At 36.1% G+C, this 14,775-nt stretch overlaps 1 pseudogene; it reads right to left on the bottom strand.

Moving 5' to 3' along the window:
* LOC125112960 (Y-box-binding protein 1-like) overlaps nucleotides 1-14,457 on the bottom strand; it is a 45,133-nt pseudogene extending 30,676 nt beyond the window's left edge.
* Nucleotides 14,458-14,775: the final 318 nt, after the last annotated feature.

The following is a 14,775-nucleotide window of genomic DNA, read 5'->3' as shown; positions in this document are numbered from 1 at the left end:
CTTTTCTATACAGTTCAAAATTGACAGAATACTGTAAACCACCTGCAATAGAAAACATATAAATCATTAAAGAAAGAACAGGATGTTTAGGTCAAAACAACAAAACCAATGACTTTTTGAAAGCCATTTTTTAACCTACAAAAACAGTAGCTTATATGGATCAACATGGTATAGTTGCAAAATTTTTGAATCCTGTTTTCCTTTGTGCTACTGATCTATAGTAAAATATATATATATACACATTTAGCTTCCCCTTCCTGAGACATAGCTCTTAAAACAAATGGAATTTCCTAAGTGATAAGAGCATAAAAGTGAAAATGGACTGTGTTTTATTGTCCATAAATGCACCTTCCAACTATGAGTGAGTTTCTGTTAGGTGATTACGGTAAGTCCTTTGAGATTTTTGGGCAGGGAATCAACCACACACTGTCAGAGGGTGGAGGAGGAGGAGGCAATCTTGAGTGATAAGCCTGTAACCTTTAGGGCTGTGCTAACACCAGTTAGTTTCAGAGTTGAGTCAGATCACAGAATGCCTGCTGGCTGTCTGCCAAGAACTGGAGAATTGCTCAGTGTGGAAAAAACTCATGGTCTGGATTACAGAGTGATTTGGTGGGTGATGGATAAAGGAAGCAGACTTTTCCTTTAGTTGGTGTAGTTTTTCCTTTACCCCTTGTGAAGGGCTTGCCCTGATATTTAAGAGCATATCCTTATTTTTAGAATGTCTTATACCAAAGAAAAAGAAATATGACTTTAAGTTGAATAAAAAATTGTGATGAGCCTGAGGAAAAGTTATAAATGCATTGAAGTAACTGATTATATGAGCAATTTCACAGCTATAAAATACATTTGGCAAAGGGTTTGCATGTTATGGGGTTTTTCCTTTGTTTTTGTTTATTGGCTGCACCCGGTATATGGGAATTCCCAGGCCATGGAAAAAATCCACACCATGGCTATGATAATGCCTGATCCTTAATATGCTGGACCACCAGCAAACTCCTGCATGTGTATTTTTTTAGGTTTTTTGTGATAACATTCTTTCATATTTTTATTTCCTACTGTTAATGAAATACTATTTTCTAAACAGAAACCTATTTTAACAGAAAAGCAAACTTGTTCTTTTTCTCCCTATATTATATTATAATATGATAAATAATACTTTTCAAAACTTTTGTTATTCCATCAACATTACTACACAAATTTCTTATTTTTTAGAGACTCATACCTGCTGACTCACTTTTATAAGTTGCTGTTGGTAGCTGGTTACCCTTTTCTTCTTCTTATAGGAACATTTTGTGTACAGCTGACCCTTACACTATGTGGGCCGTTTACACACAGTATTTTCAATAGTAAACCCTATGCCATAAGTATGACACAATCCACAGAGAAGCCAAGGATACAGATGACCAACTTTCAGTGACAGTGGATTTTCCACTGTGCATAGGGTTGGTGCCCCTAATGCCTGCAACTATTCAAGGTCAGTGGTATAGACAAAGGATCAGTAGCATAATGAACCCCACACCTGACACTCAGCTTCAACAATCAGCCCTAGGCTGACCTGACTGCATCAACACTCTGGTTGCCTCTTCCCATCTCCACCCCATGTTATCCTGAGGAGAGTGTAAACAGACTGGCTCACCTGTAAACATTTCAGAGGTATAATGCTTTTTTTTAATCCAGGCTCTTCCCCTTTTTTATACCTTTCTGCCAAATACACTCCTACTGTGCATTCCATACTGGCTTAACTGTAAACATTTCAGAGGTGTGTGTGTATATATATATATATACACTTATATTTAAAAATCCAGGCTCTTCTGCTCTTTTATCCTTTTCTGCCAAATACAATTCTACTCTATATTCCACAGCTGTGCCTAGACAAGGAACTTCAGCTACCCTGCAGCTGAAGTTTTCTTCTGTCTTGGAACAACCAAGCTCTTTTCAGCCTAAATAGAGGCCTTTTGTATTTGCTGTCCCTCTATATGGCAAAATGTTGCCAAAAATGTACTATAATTAAATTCACAATTGCTACAATTAATAATAAATTCATTTTTGGAGCTCCTATTGTGGCTCAGTGGGTTAAGGACCCAGCTAGTATTCATGAGGATGTGGGTTTTATCCCTGGCCTCATTCAGTGGGTTAATGGTCTGGCATTGCCACAAGATGCAGCACAGGTCATGAATGTGGCTCAGATCTGGCATTGCCATGGTTGTGGTATAGGACTGTAGCTGCAGCTCTGACTCTACCACTAGCCTGAGAAATTCCATATGCCACAGATGTGGCCCTAAAAAGCAAATGAAAAAAGTGAAAATTCATTTTTTTGTTTGACCTGCCCCTTCTTTTCATGTTTCAATAAAGGAAGCTAACAGTGTCTGGTTCAATGTAGGAGCACCAGAAAAATCAAACAAAAAATGAGTAAATCCATTGAATATCTTTTTTTTTTTGTCTTTTTGCCTTTTCTGGGGCCACTCTTGCGCATGTGGAGATTCCCAGGCTAGGGGTCTAATCAGAGCCACCAGCCTACACCAGAGCCACAGCAGTGTGGGATCTGAGCCACACCTGCAAACTACACCACAGCTCATGGCAATGCCCGATCTTTAACCCACTGATTAAGGCCAGGGATCAAACCCTCAACCTCATGGTTCCTAGTCAGATTCATTAACCACTGTGCCATCACAGGAAATCCTCCATTGAATATATTACTGCTAGCTTTCCTAACTCTTTTTTTTCCCACTGTACAACATGGGGACCAAGTTACACATACATGTATACATACTTTTCCTCCCATTGTTGTGTTATGATGTGTCTAGACATAGTTCTCAGTGCTATACAGTAGGACCTCATTGTAAATCCATTCCAAGAGCAATAATTTGCTTCTATTATCCCCAAGCTCCCAATCCCTCCCACTCCCCCTCTCTCCCCCTGGGCAACCACAAGTCTATTCTCCAAATCTATGATTTTCTTTTCTATGGAAATATTCATTTGTTCTATATATTATATTCCAGTTATAACTGATATCATATCAGTTATTCTCTTTCTGAGTTATTTCACACAGTATGAGAGTCTCTAGTTCCATCCATGTTAATGCAAATGGCATTATGTCATTCTTTTTTATGGCTGAGTGGTACTCCTTTGTGTATATATGCCGCATCTTCCTAAACCAATCATCTGTTGATGGAAATTTGGGTTGTTTCCATGTCTTGACTATTGTGAATAGCGCTGCAATGAACATGCGGGTGCATGTGTTTTTTCCAAGGAAGGATTTTTCCGAATACATGCCCAAGAGTGGGATTGCTGGGTCACATGTTATTTCTATGTATAGATTTCTAAGGTACCTCCATACTGTTCTCCATAGTGGTTGTACCAGGTTACATTCTCACCAAAAATGGAGGAGGGTTCTCTTTTCTCCACAACCCCTCTGGCACTTGTTATTTGTGGACTTATGAATGATGGCCATTCTTACTGGTGTGGGGTGTATGTCATGGTAATTTTGATTTGTATTTCTCTCCTAATAAGGGATGTTGAGCATTTTCTTATGTGCTTGTTGGCCATCTGTATGTCTTCTTTGGAGAGTGGTCTATTCAGGTCTTTTGCACATTTTTCCATTCAGTTGTTGGCTTCTTTGCTGTTGAGTTGTGTAAGTTGTTTGTATATCCTAGAGATTAAACCCTTATCCATTGCATCATTTGAAACTATTTTGTCCCATTCTGTAAGTTGTCTTTTTGTTTTCTTTTTGGTTTCCTTTGCTGTGCAAATGCTTGTCAGTTTGATTAGGCCCCATTGGTTTATTTTTGCTCTTATTTCAGTTGCCTTGGGAGAATGACCTAAGAAAATATCCATGAGGTTGATGTCAGAGAATGTTTTGCCTAAGTTCTCTTCCAGGAGTTTGATGGTGTTTTTTCTTATATTTAAGTATTTCAGTCATTTTGAGTTTATTTTGGTGCATGGTATAGGGTGTATTCTAGTTTCATTGATTTGCATGCAGCTGTCCAGTTTTCCCAGCAATGCTTGCTCAATAGACGTTCTTTTTCCCATTTTATCTTCTTGCCTCCTTTGTCCAACAGCATATAAAAAAGATCATACACCATGACCAGGTAGGGTTCATCACAGGTTCACAAGGATTGTTCATCATATGCAAATCAATCAACATCATATACCACATTAACAAAAGAAATGTCAAAAATCATATGATCATCTCAATAGATGCAAAAAAAGCATTTGACAAAGTCCAACATCCATTCATGATCAAGACACTCACCAAAGTGGGTATAGAGGGAACATTCCTGAACATAATCAGAGCCATTTACGACAAACCCACAGCAAATATAATACTCAATGGAGAAAAATTGAAAGCCTTCTCACTCAAATCTGGAACAAGACATGGATGTCCACTCTCACCACTGCTATTCAACATACTTTTGGAAGCCCTAGCCACAGCAATTAGATAATCAAAAGAAATAAAAGGCATCCAATAAGAAGAGAAGAGATAAAACTGTCACTGTATGCAGATGACATGATACTACACATAGAAAACCCTAAGGACTCAACCCAAAAACTACTTGAACTGATTAACAAATTCAGCAAAGTAGCAGGATATGATATTAACATTCAGAAGTCAGTTCTGTATACTTCTGTATACTAACAATCAAATATTAGAAAAGGAATACAAAAACACAACACCTTTTAAAATTGAACCCCAAAAAATCAAATACCTGGAATACACCTGACCAAGGAGGTAAAGGACTTATATGCTGAGATCTATAAAACATTCACCAAGGAAATTAAAGAAGATGTAAAGAAATGGAGAGATATTCCATATTCCTGGATTGGAAAATCCTATAATTGTAAAAATTGCCCTACTCCCCAAAGCAATCTACAAATTCAATGCAATCCCTGTCAAATTAACTGTGACATTTTTCACAGAACTAGAACAAACAATCCAAAAATTTATATGGAATCACAAAAGACCCAGAATTGCCAAAGTAATCCTGAAAAACAAAAACCAAGCAGGATGCATAACTCTTCCAGATTTCAAGCAATATTACAAAGGTGCAGTCATCAAAATATGGTACTGGTACAAAAACAGACATATAAACCAATGGAAGAGAATAGAGAACCCAAAAATAAACCTTGATACCTAACTCTTGATAATCATATAGTCCATTAAATTCCAAGCAAGGCACAATCAAAAAGTGCTGGCAGTTACCCATGGAGTCCAACACAATTGAGTTTGCCATTATCATTCTTACTTGGTTGCACACACGGAGCAAATGAAACAGCAAGGATATTTTTACATTCCCAAATGTTTTATCCAGCTTACATAATTTGTGTTAACAATTTAGAGGGAAAAAAGAAATGGAGTAGCTTAATCCTGGAAGTGTGATTACATTACAATTATGGTTTTAACACAATAATTGCTAGTGATCTCCATATAATCATTTGTATTTAAATGCAACCAAACTACTTTTATTTAAATATTGACCATAGAACAGTATAGAAAGAATCATAAATACTTGCTCTTCAGGATGGAATGACTCTGCAGGGTATATTTGGCTTCTGATAGCTTCTAGGGATATTATTCCCATATATACCTACCACCTGCTCCCAAAACATATGTCTCACCCAGGCTCACTTGTTTAGTTAAAATGTTATATTAGCAAAATCATGTTTTAATGACTGTACCAATGAATCAACTTCGTGATCTTCCATGGTGGTAATAAAACATAGATTCTAATTCTAACCCAGCTTGGTATTTCATGAATAAATGTAATTAGTCACAAAGGGATAAGAAGTTTTGCTCACTCAGCAAACTCCCATCATCAGTTCTTGGAAAAAAAATATTAGCTCAGTAAATAGTTTGATGAAGTTGAACTATATCTTTAATTTGTGTAATAAAAACTAACCCATTATTGTATTGTACATAGTATAACAGCATATAATAAATATTCAATAAAATGTCAACTTGAAAACATATTTTAAATGTTTAAAAATGTATCTTTAAAGGAAAACAAACAAAAAAGACTATTAAATTGGGAGTCTCAATTCTGGAAGCATCCCAAGTAACAATATTTTTCCAAGAATGCATTTAACTGAATGTTTTATATTACATATTTTTAATAACTGACAAACCACTTACTACCAAACACAGTGCATGGTGATGGTGAAATCCTCTGACTTGAAAATCACATACTGTGAGTCAGGATACCCTCAGATACACAAACTCCAAAGTGACTGCACTAGGACCCCATCCCCTAGAAAATCTATCTTCTATGTACAATTCACAAGGGGCTTTAAACATCTCAGATTCAAGTTAATATGAATATAAAATATATATTTTGTGCACATTTGTAAACTTTTAAAATGCAAGAGCCACCTATTTTCTGAATAAATTAATATTTCATACTATTGGTATATCTAATCATGCCAAACCAAAGGTGGAAAATAGATGAAAAATACTTTCAAATGAGTCTGCATTGTACTAAAAGAAGAGTTAAAAATTTTTAATGGAGTTAAGCAGTTCAAACCAAACCACAAACAGGATTTCCTTTTCATATGTTCCAAGAGTTAAAACATGCCTTATAGGGCAGCTAGTAGATTGCCACATTCAGTGGACCCTCTGGCAAGGATACTGAGGGGGTGCTGCATGGCAAGCATCAAGCAGGCTAAACTAAGTTGGGTGGAGAGACCAGGCTCTTTGATCCCTAGTAAGGGTCTTTCCTGTAAACAGTTAGGGTCACTACAGTGTTTTTCTGAGTAGATAGACATGCAGAGAGTGCTTCTTCTGTGAAAATTACAATGCACTTTTCACTGATGGAACATTTTCCATCTTGCAATAAATGTGTTTGTCTCCCATGCCATTAGGTAAGAGAACAGAGCAAGCTACCTGATCTTCTATAGGCATGACTAGAATGCCTCCAAATTTTAGTAATATTTTCATGTAGTTTTCATGGTCTTTCTGGACTCTAGCTCCACAATAAATTCAACCATACTCATGACTGTGGCACTATCTAGAGGCAATAAGCAACCACAAATACAGGCTCACAAATCTCAAGTTCTGGAAAAACCAAAAAAAGTTAATTCATTTTAAGAAATGATTATATCTAAATAATTAATATAATCCAGTTATTTAAACTAAGGAAGTTGCCAAAATTAATTATAAGGCTAAAATATCATTATAAATTCTGATTTAACTATCTTATTTATGAAGTTTACCATTGAATAGATATACTGTTTTATTATCAAGATATGTAGTGTACATTTTGTGAAAACATTAACCTATTTTTTTGCTATACTGAAACCTTACTTAAGGCTTAAAAAGTGAATATAGCGAAAAGCCATCACAACACCAATTTTTTGATGCCCACAAATGACCTTTGATAGGGATGAATCACAAGGGTCAAACATAAGAGAAAAGGCTTCACACTCAATGGCCATTTCCAAAATAGGCAGAGGGCTGGTGGCCATGGGAAGGGCTCACACAGACTGTCTCTGTTGGGCATCTTGCTGCAGTTAAGAGCAGCATGGCTTGTCAGGAAGACGCTAGTGCCCTGACAATATTCTCTTGCAACCACTAAGATTAGGGAGATTTCCCTACTAAACTCTTGTGGAGCTATGGCACAGCATTGGAACAGAGAGTAGAATGATGTTTCATGTGGCCCTTATGATCTCCCTATGCAACAGAAGTAGAAATTCGATTTCAAAGAAAAGACGTTTTTATCCAGGCCACTTGCTCCTGGTTAGTGTTGATTCATGGTGGAGACTCATGCTTTCGCAAACTAGTCTATTTAGAATTCTACTTTATTCCTTTAATTCTGACAGAGCTGAAAACCCCCTAATATACATAATTAAAAGCCTGGTGCAGTAAAAAAATATGGTAATCTTTTTAAATTAATTTTTGGAATGCCCTTTCACTTTTAAGCTGTTTGAAGTTAATATAACAATATCATATAGAAAAATTCAGGCTATCATTTGAAGATGAAATAATTTTATATGAAATGTTTAGGCATTTCATATAAAAATGAATGAAATTTTTATATGAAAATTTAAAATTGAGTCATAATCATTCTATTTCATAAAATGTTATCCTGTCCTTTGGTAATTAGTATACTTATTACATGTTTTGATTAAAGTTCACTAAAATATATTCACATTATGGCCACTGATATTTAAAGATGTGTTTAACAGAATGATGCCCTGTCCTCAACTTCCTGTTCCCTTGTTGGAGGGGTTTGGGGTTGAGGAACAGTGTAGATAGACGCTGCCCTTTCTCTCCAAACCCTGCAGAAGGCCATGCCCCTCCCCTCTGTCCCTCCTGCTATGACTGCCCTTTGGGGCTCACACTTCCTGGGTCTCCCCTGCCACAACTACCATGTGCCATTCTGTTCAGGATGGATTCATGCCCCTCAGAGGGCCACATGGGGACCATTTTGTTGCTACTTTCACACTGTCCTTCCAGACTCACTTCACAGATCTGCTTCCCACCACAGCACAATGTGCTGTGGCTACAGGTTGAATTACTGACTTCTGGTTGCTTAGAGGAACCATCACAAATCCTATACCTCTGTTATATCCTGATCCTTTGACAGAAATACCACTCCCTCTCTTTGGATAAATACCACACATCCCTTCAAATATTAGCTACAAATGAAATCTTAGACAACTCTTTAATGGGATCTCATTTTTCTACTTGCATAATACATAAAAAAGTATAAACTTGCCTATGTAATGGACAATGTTTAATTTCTCTTTTATACTCAAGACTATGGTACAACCTGAAATTATCTAAAATACCACTAAAATATAATTCATTGGCATTTAAATAATTAGATATTTGGACCACACAGTTTAATCATCCTATCAAATGCACAATGAGCAGTCTTTTAAAAGAATTTGAATAGACACTCATCAACAATCTCACTAATTAAAGATTAATTTACAACTATGATATATGGTCTAAAGGAAAGGAATATGACTCTATAGATACAACTGAGTATCCAAGGAAACTACAGGCCTGGGGAGCCAGAGAAATGATAAGCTGATCTGAAATGTGAGTCAGGACAATCAGAGCCATGCTACCCAGGATGGTAGCTATGAGCTACAGGTGGATATGAGCCCTAAAAATGCAGCAGGTCCAAACAGAGATGTGCTGAAAAGTCAAAAATCACACTAGATCTCAAAGATTTAGTACAAAAATGTAAAATATATCAGTGTTTCTTTTAGGTGTGTTTGTATAAGTGTGTATTTCAATAGCCACATAAATGGAAATACTAAAAAACTACCTTTATACTTTATCTTCTGTAAATATGAGCTTAAAATCCTTTCTTTAATATCATCTTTTCTTTGGAACACTCTTCTGGCTTTCCTGCTTCTCTTTGAATACTTCTGAATTTTAATTTTATCTCCATCTCCAACTATAGTCCTCAAAAAAACAACTAAGTGGAAAACGTAAGAAACAATTGTTTCATCAACTTTTCCACCTTTCAACTTTTAATGTGAACCTAAATTTGACAAATTGAATATGCTAATCACAAAAAAATCTCAGGACTAGAAACAAAATTGCCCAGAAAATTACAGAAAAATATGCATATGGTACTCTCTATATCAATATATTGGTTCCTGTTTTACTAAATTGAATATTATAAATAGGTGTAGGTTTATGTTACAAAATATAATTTTTCCCCGAAGTGCCTAAAAAAGCAAAACTCAAACAGTTAAAAAGAAAACTTGCCTTTAATGAATAAACCAACTGACATCTAATTGAAAAAAGATTTGTGGAGGCTTTTTTCAAGATCTTAAATAAAGCCACCTTTATACTAAGAAATAATGTATTTTAATGAAGATTGGAACAAGTATATTGCTTCCACTTACTGGGTATTACAAAGAATCATAGACAAACCAGACCTCTAAGTTTATAAATCATTTCTATTAATGCAAATTGAACATTTATTTCTAACAAATGCTTATGGTGTTTTACACATTCTTTTAAACAAATCAAATTAATTTCCTTTACCAGAATACTCAGATTTGAAAGTTTAATTGAAATTGAGACTACATTCCAAAGGACTGGACTATTTCTAGATATAAAACAGTAATGCATCAAGGACATAATCAGGGAGAAAAGTGTAACATTTTCAAATATGATACTAAAATATTTGGGACATAATAGAGAACTCGTATATCAAACACATAAAAAAAGTTACAACACTACCAATTTTCTAGTTGTAAAAATGTGTCCACCAGAGACTGAATTCCATTGGGGACTATTTATTATACTTATAGCTATGGCTTCACATCTTCCACTAATGATGCATGAATCCTTAATGTTAATAAAAAAAAAATCTCTCAAAATGCCTGTTCTTTTACCACTATTTTAAAAATATACAAGTGAGTAATAAGTTTTTTTTTTTTCCTAACAAAGAATTCAGAGATGGGCTTTAATATTTCTGACTTGGCAGAGTTTAGGATCTTAGACTTTTGTACTGAAATTATAGTTTATTTTTATAATAGAATTTCATGTAAATAAATTCCTACCAATTCTACTGCTGTTAATATTTTTTTCAAAAAGTTTGTGTTAAAATTTTTCAGGCAAATGTTTATGAATATGCTCAAACATGTATGAAGAACTAAATGACTGATTTGAGATGTGGATGGTGAATACCATGTGATCAGAGTAAATTATAACTGCTAATAATTCTTCCAGTGTAAAGATGAAAATGAAGAAAATATTTTCTTCCTTCAGCTTCAACTGCATTTTGAAAGCTGTACCATTCCAAAGTTTCCACAAACCTCTATAAGCAAAGGGCATAGTTTATAATACACAGGAAGGCCCATGAACACTGATCACCCATTCAAGCCTCTACCCTGACCTCCAAACACACCCCAATGTGTTTTGTTTTGTTTTGTTGTTTTCTTTACCCATGGCTTGTGGAGTTTCATCGCCCAGGAACTGAACCTGCACCACAACAGTGACCCAAACCATATCAGTGACAATCCCAGATCTTAACCTACTGGAGCACAAAGGAACTCTGATGGCCCTGTCTTAATTTGTCTCCAATATTCTAACAGCTGAGTGTTTTTGAAAAACAAAGCAGAAGAAAATAAATAATTGAAAAACAAATTAAAAATTAATAATATAAAACTGAGTCACTAATTTACTCTAACAGGATTCGAGACAAATTCTGAATAGAAATTAATAATAAGTATTTCTCTTTTTTTGCTTTTTTTAAAGGCCACACCCACAGAATATGGAATTTCCCAGGCTAAGGATTAAATGCAAGTGACACCTGCCAGCAAACTCCATAACCACAGCAATGCAGGATCTGAGCTGCCTCTGTGACCTATATCACAGCTCACAAGCTCATGGTGACCTCACATCCTTGGGCCACTGAGCAAGGCCAGGGATTAAAACCTCATGGATGCTAGTCAGATTTATTTCCATGGTGCCACACTGGTAACTTCCAGTATTTTTTTTTTAATTTCCACATGTGTTGTGAATATTAAATAGTAATTCATGATAAAGGCTTTGAAATGTAGGAAATAGGATTATTAAGCAATTTCTGTCCAATTTCTAATTCCCTCCTTAATGTTACAGTAGCATAAAGTAGGTCCTTAATATAAAAATATTGAGCATTATGTCTATGAATTTAGAATTTTTTTCAGTTTTTCCAGGAATGCCACTCACAAATGGCTTTATTACAATTTAAAAAGATATATTGGTCTATAAAATTGACAGCTATTATATATTAGAACTGCATTGGGTTAATATACTATCCCTAAACATTTCAATAATCCAAAAAATTTGAAAGAATTGAGTTACAAAGAAAAAGTGCACAAGCCCAAGAAGGTCTGACCACAAATCCTATTCTAATTCCACTACATGCTTCAAACTCTGATGGACAGTTTCTGCTTGTGTTAAATGATTTTATATTTAATTTCCAAAAAAACTGTCTTTATGAAATTAATATGTTCTGCAGCATGGAGAACATGATTTGCCATATCTAGCACCAAGGCTGTCAACATTTTATTTTCTCAAATGACATTTAAACAATATGAAATCAGAGACCAGATGAAATGTAAGCCACAGAAAGAAGAAAGAGAGAGGATGGAGGACAGGAGGGGGGCAAGAATGGAGGAAAAGAAGGAGAAAGGAAGTGGGAGAAAGGCCACAAGCTAAGAATTCTTCAGCACATTTTCATACTAAAATATTTACCTGTTAGTTCCCACTGTGGCTCAGTGGTATGGAATCTGACTAGTATCCATGAGGACATGGGTTTTATCCCAGGCTTTGCTCAGTGGGTTAAGGATCCAGCACTGCTGTGGCCATGGTGTAGGCCAGTAGCTACAGCTCCAATATGACCCTTAGCCTGGGAACTTCCGTAATCTGCAGGTGGAGCCCTAAAAATAAAGCTAAAGTAATTAATTAATTAATTAATTAAAAACAAAATATTCACTTTAGTGATTAGTAAAATATGGTCTTCCTGTTTCTTAAATAAACTAAATTCATCCCTAACATTGGAGATGAGATTAGTACTATAATTTGATCCTATATATGTATCGTTTCATTGTACCTAGAGGAGAACAAATAAAATGAATATGTACTACTCCAAAATTAATACTACTCACAGTCTTCTTTTCCAGAAGCCCTTCATGTTGAACAGTAATGAAGGACTTGATTCTTTTGTTCTTTTAATTGATGCTTTTTTCCACAGTTGAATTCTTTACTCACAGACACAGTTTTATTTAACTAATGAACTTAGGGCTCTAAATTCCCTTGGATAGGGACAAAGACAGTTATATGTGTAATCAGATTTTGTAGTTTTTTTATAATAAAAGTATTAGGCCAATTAATTTTTTAAATACCTTAAAATGTTTTTTGGAAATTAAATTCCTTTTCAAGATAGTGTTTCTTTGGAAATAATTAACATCATTATTTATTTTTTTTAAATTTTTTGACAATTATATAAGACCTTTATTAACAGATGCTTACAGTTTTTGGCTTTTTTGAAAGAAATCAAGCTATAAACTTCTATTACAAATTAAAAATGAGGTTCTTAAAAATCTCAACTTGACCAGATATGAAAGAATTTAAAAAATTAGGGTTAGGTTTAGGGTTAGGGTTAGGGTTAGGGTTAGTTCCCAGTGCTACACAGCAGTATCTCATGGCTAATCCATTTTACTTTAGGTAAAGATAACAAAAACCTGATGCTCCATAGATAATGCATATAGTTCTAGTTATCTGGTCAACAGGCAAAAAGAAAGCACTTAACATCTATGGCTCCAATCTTTTGTTCTTTTCTTATTGCTGGAATTTCATATACATTTCTTCTTCTTTGATGGCTAAACTCCATGATGGTAGAGACAATAAGATGGCATTTTCTCAGCTCCACCCTGCACAGCCTTGAGAGAAGATGAATATTCAGCTGGTGGTTCCTCTGCTTTTGTCTCTTTGCCATCTTGTGTTTTATGCTTTCTGGGCATCTGTGTCTGTAATTGAAGTTGTGGTGGTACAGATGTTGCAGTGGCTGCTGACCCTGGGTTTTATCTCCTTGATTTTCCTTATCTTCTTCTTCTTTTTTTAATTGTTATTTCCCCAATACAATTTTTTTTCTACTATACAGCATTGTGACCCAGTTACACATACATGTACACATTCTATTTTCTCATATTATCATGCTCCATCATAAGTAACTAGACATAGTTCCTAGTGCTACACAGCAGGATCTCATGGCTAATCCATTCCAATGGCAATAGTTTGTATCTATTAAGCCCAAGCTCCCAATATACCCCACTCTGTCCCCCTTCCCCTTGGCAACCACAAGTCTATTCTCCAAGTCCACTTATCTTCTTCACTGCCATCATCTCTGGGTTATCTTTGGTGTGGAGGACCCATGTGGAATCATGGTCTATAGCCCTGATACATATTCTGTCCCACTCACTCCCTTGTTCTCCCGTACACTGGTTGTCAGCACCCTCCATCACTTCTCCCTGCACAGGAAGGTTGGAATACTGAGATCGATGCCCATCCAGTTGCTGCATGTAGTAAGGTGGAAACCTTCACCTGCAGTAGGCCTGGTAGAGCCAGTAGGGCTGACACTGTTGGGCCTGGCCTTGAGGAGCACTCTCTGATCCCCTATTCTTTCCCCCTATTCTTGCAATTCTGCTTGCAATTGCATGGAGGACGCCTGTGACATGGATAGTGTCTATAATTGTTATGTTTTGCTGCATATTTGCTGCCTTTCATTGGAACTCCACCAGGGCCTATACATTTACTGCTTATGCACCCTTTTATCCTTCAACAGCATCAAACTCCACAGTCTCTCCATTTCCTACACTGCCAAGGTACTTTCTGAAGTTATTTTTCTTTATGGCAGTCTGGTGTACAAATACATCTTCCTTGGTGTCATTCCTGTTGATTAAACAATATCTGTTTCTTACATTGAACCTTTGTTGTGATGACCTTCTCATCCCTACTGGCAGACACCACTGATGTGAGGCTTCCCAGGCCTGGCCACCTATCCCTGAGGGCAGGAATGTCCTGGGGTGGGAAGGGAGTGGCAGACAGCTATTGGGTCTCAGCTTCGCTGCTCATGGTTGCTGTGATGGTGACTGGAACTGAGTGCAGCAGCTGCAGCTACTCTGAGGTGTGATGGTAATTAGGCCAGTGGCAGCAGTGGGGCTACTCAGGGCTCTCTTGGGTCTGTTCTCCACTCCTGCTACCAATTGAACTCAAAACTTACTTTTAACATAGCCAATTACTGCTTTATCCAGTACACTTTATTGTAT

Source organism: Phacochoerus africanus, chromosome 12 (assembly GCF_016906955.1).
Source record: "Phacochoerus africanus isolate WHEZ1 chromosome 12, ROS_Pafr_v1, whole genome shotgun sequence".
NCBI lineage: Eukaryota > Metazoa > Chordata > Mammalia > Artiodactyla > Suidae > Phacochoerus > Phacochoerus africanus.
This window is presented reverse-complemented; position numbering and strand designations above follow the sequence as displayed.